The sequence below is a fragment of the Rousettus aegyptiacus genome, unplaced genomic scaffold, assembly GCF_014176215.1.
Source record: "Rousettus aegyptiacus isolate mRouAeg1 unplaced genomic scaffold, mRouAeg1.p scaffold_m13_p_11, whole genome shotgun sequence".
NCBI lineage: Eukaryota > Metazoa > Chordata > Mammalia > Chiroptera > Pteropodidae > Rousettus > Rousettus aegyptiacus.
In genome coordinates this window covers 41,531,070-41,536,793 of record NW_023416286.1, presented here as the reverse complement: position 1 = coordinate 41,536,793, position 5,724 = coordinate 41,531,070, and the positions used below count along the sequence as shown (strand labels likewise).

The window sequence follows — 5,724 nt, the reverse complement described above, 5'->3', positions numbered from 1 at the left end:
TCATTTCTCTTCAGGATTTTAGACTCTTTTATTATGCAGCAAGGTTTCAGAAATTACACGAGGCAGAAGTGAGTGAAGACCACGTCATGAATAAAGACAGAGCCTCTTCCCCCTCTACACATCTTTTAACCTTCATGATAAACAGTCAACCACGAGGCATTTTGCATCAGAATCCTGCCTCACAAAGGATGTTGACAGCAAAAATTGAGAAAGCCTGAAGAATCACAATCAGCCAACCACTTGTCAAGAGGCCGTGTCCTTAGTCACCTCACAAGCAACATGCTTGGCACCTCAAGAGACAGACATGAGAAACTAAAACATCTAATGTGAACCCTTGAGAGTCACTGTTGAGTTAATATATTTCTGAAGGTGGGGCTGATGAGTGCATAATAAGGTACACAAAGCTGGAAACTGACAGGCTTCTTGAGAAGCTTTGCCACATTCAGGCTCAGAACCATGATTTCTTTGAAGGTAGGCACGTAGTTTGAATTTGCCTGCATAGGGCTCTGTTCCAGAGCCTTGATGATGATCTGCTTCACTTGCCTGCTGACATTGCTTCACACAGCCAGCAGTGTGCTGATGAGTTCATCCCTTATGTCTGGGTATTTGCTGCCCTGAGTCAGGACTTTCAGGTAGAGCAGAAAAGGGTCAATTAGTTCAATAACTTCTGCAATGGTGACAAAAGTGTCACCATGCCTGCCTGTATCTTTGCGAAATCTGAGAGCTACTTCTGGAATAGAAAGTGGTGCTACTCAGCCTCCCTGACCATCTCCCTGCACCCTCCTTGTGCTCCTTCGCATTCCAGAATGGGATGTGCTTCTTCTGCATGAGGGGCCACAGCTAACCCTGCTACCACTTGTCATTATCCTCTTTTTTATATGACTTTTCAGTTTTGGTAAAATCATTGAAATATTCTTCCTAGGTGACACAGATAATGTCGACAGCATTCAAGCCTAACTTTGGCATCAGCTCACTGAGATGTTGCTCAGATTCAAGAAGACCTGCTCCAGGTGGCTGCCGCAGCTCTCTTTTGCAATAGTGTCTCAAATCCCATCCCTGTGTGGTTGGTTCAGAGATACGCCCTCTTCCATTTCAGTGTTTAAACACTTCTTTTTTAGACTGACTGTGGATTCCGGCAGTTGTTGCTGATGACTATCATACCCTGAACACAGTGTAGGCATTGCCAGTTTCTAAAGTATTCTTTAAAGTGTTAAGCTTTACAACTGAGCTTCATCTTTGTATCTACTTAACGAAGAATTCATTTGCTGAAGACACAAACTAGTACTAGCAGCTCCACATTCTGCATCATCTCTGTGCTTATGCTGGTGTCTGAGACCCACTTCAACAGCTCATAATCTCATTTGCTTCTAAGACTTCCAAAGTGAGCTCCTGTATCCATGTACTCAGGGCCTGGTAGTACATGTTCAGGAGCTTCTGAAAACCTCATAATAGGGAGGAAAACACTTAACTATCAGGTTTTTGCCAAAGACGAGGTGGTCATCCAGGATGTACTTCCTTAGGATTTCCAGGAGGCGGACAAACCACATCTTGGCAGTCTCCCTGCTGCCTGCCATGGTGCCCTCGATTCTCATAGTCACAGTTCTGTTCAAGATGCCAAACATTTTCTCCTTTCAATTCTTGGACCTTTCAGAAAGAACAAAACTAGTTGATTTTTTTTGTTAGATATGCACCAATCAATTTTTTTCCCCATTCTCTGTTTCTGACAATTGACACCAGCAAAGTGGAGTCATGGGGGATGATGATCAGCAAACTCTGCAGTGCCATCCACAGCTGCTTAGCCAGCTCATCTTCAAGTCACTGCAAGCATCTGAAGTAGTCATGGATGATGGTCATATTGTGCATGTTTCCACTTTCCTTGCAGGGCTGCTCATGTATTAGTCCATCTTGGGAGCACTCCAGGTCCATTAGCTTCCAGTGGGCCTGCAGGAGAGCCCCTGGTTTAATGAGGTCCTGGATCTCCTCATAATCTACGGCACTGAGATGTTTTTGAGGTTGTCCACAGCTAGAGAAGATGGCTGAGCTGCAGGACACAAGGCATTCTGCACATCCTTGAGGTTCTCGATGGTGTTGATGCTCTGACTCCAGTCTTTGTTGACATTGGTGGGTGTCTTTGACATTGCCCAGTGCATTATGGGGCTTGCTCAGGCCCATGCACACCAGATACAGTTGGACAGGAGGCTTCACTCTGGCTTCCATGGAGGCCTTTTTATGGGCTTCTCCCCTGTGATACTGCTTCACTTTGTCCAGTTCTTCCAGGTGAAGTATCCAAGTAGCCCTTTGGATCACTGTTGCAACAGAACGCTTAGTCTATTTCCTTCAGGGTTAAAAAGCAGGTAGAATCCCCACACCTATCAAACTAGGGTTGTCCCTCCATACTGCCACCTGGAGCCCAAGTGGAAGCGTTTCCAATGTCTTCAACATGCTAATTACAGTTACTTTAAAGTCTATGTCTTATATATTATATCTGGATAATCTGTGGGTTGTCTCCATTTTCTATTTCATCTCTTTTGGCTTTTGATCATTTGAGCCTCTGTCATTTGTAGTAATTATTCACTCATTTCTTAAAGGAACAAAGGAGTAAAAGAGGCTGTCCTTTGCCATATCTCAGAAACTAGAAGGAAACAAGGCTTGCTGGTCTATCTGAAGGCTAATTTAGGTAGCTACAGAAAAGTCTAAATTAAGGCAGAGATAAGACTGACTCCAACCATTTTACTGAGTGCTGGCTATTGTGTAGAAAAAGTATAGGAATTCTGTGTAATGCTAACTTCCAGCAGAGAGAGTTAATTTTTTACTTATAAGTAGTTATAGTAGGGATTGATCACCTTGATATAATCAGTCAATGTGAGGCATTAAAGCTAATTTCAGGCTTTGTGTGAACTGTTCTATTTCTAGTTTGAAGTAATCTTAAAGGAGACCTTTCAAGACTCTCAGCTGAAAGCAAAGTTTGTTTACCTGGGTCCATCCCCCTTGCCCAGCCTTGAATGTCAATTTCCACCTCCCTAGCATTCAGAGGCTGGCAAAAGCTCCACTTAGCTTTCTAGGTTTATAGTCGATCCTTTCTTCTTAGCTTCTCAGCTTTTCATGTTGAAAGTATTAGGAATAAACAATTCCCTCAAGGAAAAAAACAGCACAGAAAGTCATGCTCACAGTTTTCCAATTCCTTTCCTCCAAAACCAGGTCCCTTCAATTCTTAGCTGCCTAGATAACTGTCAATTCCATTTTTTTCCCTCTCTAGCCTTGAAACTGCTGAAAGCTTTTAGCTTTAAAATTCAACTTGATCTCTTGTTTAGTACTCCTTACTGCAGTAGTTGGCACATGCCGTGAAGGAAAAACAGCATAGAATGGTGAGCTCATCTCAGTGTTTTTCTTTTCTCTTAGACCTTAGCCTTTCAGTTCTTCCTGTGCTGTTCTATGATCACTTCAAACAGATATTTTTAAAAATTTTTATCCAGTTAAAAATTTTTTCTTCGAGTGAGGGTTGATCTGCTACAGCTACTTTAGTATAGCTATAAAACAAAAATTAAAAAAAAAAGTTTTATATAAAAACCAGAATTCTCAATTTCTCTGGAAATTTTTTTAAAATCTGGTAAAACTGGACCCACATTCGCACATGGAAGTAATGGCTAGAGGTCAGTAGCTCCTGTTCTTTTAATTTCAGGTATATGCTTTCCGGTTTGTTTTTTTTGTTTGTTTTGTTTTGTTTTGTTTTGTTTTTGATTATCTGGATCACTCGGTGATCCTTGGGAGGAAAAAAGGTCCCTAATCAAGCTTTCAGTAAAGCTCATACTTAATCGTGTTGTATAAAAGGAGAGCTGAAGATAATGTGAGAATGCATAATCAGAAAAGAAAAAAGGAAAACGAGAAGATTGTTGTTTCATGGAAGTCAAAGGAAGGCAAGGTTTTAGGACAAAGGAGATCAACTATGTTGAATTTCTGCTGAGGCTTCAAGTCAGGCTAGTTCTAAATATTCTACTATACTGAGTGACTTAAATGTATTCATGATCTGGGAAAGAGTATTTTTAGCAGAATAATGGGGATTTTGGCCAGGTTAGGGTGGGCCAAGTAGTGAATTAGAGATGTGGAAATAAAGTAGTAAATGTAGACAGCTAGTTAAAAAGTCTGACTGTGACAGGAGGGCAAGAGAAAAGATGGTGATAGGGGAAAGAGTAGGGTCGAGTAATACATTTATGAGGAGAAAAGCCCTTCTTTACTGCCTTCTTGTTAGTGCATTAGTGGCCTTTCCCCGCCCACTTGCAAGATGAAATGCTACAAAGATATTTTCTCGAAGACAAGAAAGAGAAAAATGGTCAGCTTTTGTATATCTGAAAAGAAAGTAACAAGTCTTGCTGGGCTATCTGGAGGGTAATTTAGGTTGCTAGAGAGAGAAAAGAGTAAATGAAGGCAGAAGAAGGGCTAATTTCAACCATTCACCTGAGCGGAGGAGTCATTGCATTGTCTCAAGTTATCCCCCTACCCTGCTTTTATAGGATGCAACCATCAGGAGACAGCAGCACAAATGCTGCCTTATTTTTTCTTTTCAAAAACAAGACAAGGGCTGGGACATTTTCCCCCTCGCTTCAGGGATCTGTTAATTGGCTCCTCAGTAAAATTACAGAAGCAGCCTGCCTGATAATGATTGTAAATGACAAAGACCATCAGGTTTACCTTGTAAAGTCCTCAGGGGACTTGCAGTTAGTTTAGTCTGAACTTAGCATCAGCTGCTCAGGTTCCTTTCTTCTCAGCACGCAGTGGCTGGACTCATCCAGTATTCTTTCAAACCTAATTAGTGTTAGGGCGGGCCTCCATCTCTCCCTCCTATCCCCAGAAGCCCTCATTCCTCTGACTGCCTCCCCTCCCTCTCACCTTCCACACTCCCTAAGCATGCCCCGCCAGAAACTGAAGTAAGATTTTAGAGGTTGGGCTCTTGTTTTTTTGGCCTGGAAGAAACAACTCAGGCTTGAGCTGTAAGTTATTGTTCCTCCAGGAAACTAGGCATCAACTTCACTGAACTCCAGTCTCCCTTATTAACAACTTTACAGGCTGAAGTTACTTAGCCTGAGGACTTTATAGTTAATTAGAGGTGTTTGGAATGTAGTATAGGTCTTAAATAGAAGTTAAAATGCCAAATAGTTAAATGTTGGAGGAGGTAGTTTTCATTAAAACCAAACCTCCAAATCTTTTGGTTTTCAGAAGCTACTGTACACGTGTGTATTTATATATGTAGTGTATATGATGTATAAATAAATGTGTAACATAACAGATAGACATTATATATATATATATAATTTCTTGATGTATGGATCATTATGGATCTTGTTAAAATGCAGATTCTGATGATTCTGATTCAAATGGTCTGGGACCAAGCCCACTCACATTTTGGGGAACACATTTTGAACGTGAATCATAAAGGAATTTTCCCATTTCCCCCTCATCTTCTTCATCTTAACCTAGTTGCCTTACTCCTTTGTCCTGTTCAGATGTTTCTCCAGTGTTTCTTTGGGCTATATGAACAATCCATTTGATAGAGGACAGTTTTGCTATCCCTCAAAATAACAAACGATTAGCTATTGAGTAAAGCAGTCTATGGATTTGTGTTCTGGTTTCCTATTCTAGGCAACTACATTGGGAAATATCAAGAGTGTTGTGAAATTTCTCTAGGTTTATGTTAGTTTACTCGTATTTCTTTAACTTGCTAAATTGCAC

The 5,724-nt window shown here is 41.1% G+C and overlaps 1 pseudogene; it reads right to left on the bottom strand.

The window, feature by feature from the left end:
- Nucleotides 1–341: 341 nt before the first annotated feature.
- Nucleotides 342–4,904, bottom strand: LOC107515947 (annotated as a pseudogene).
- Nucleotides 4,905–5,724: the final 820 nt, after the last annotated feature.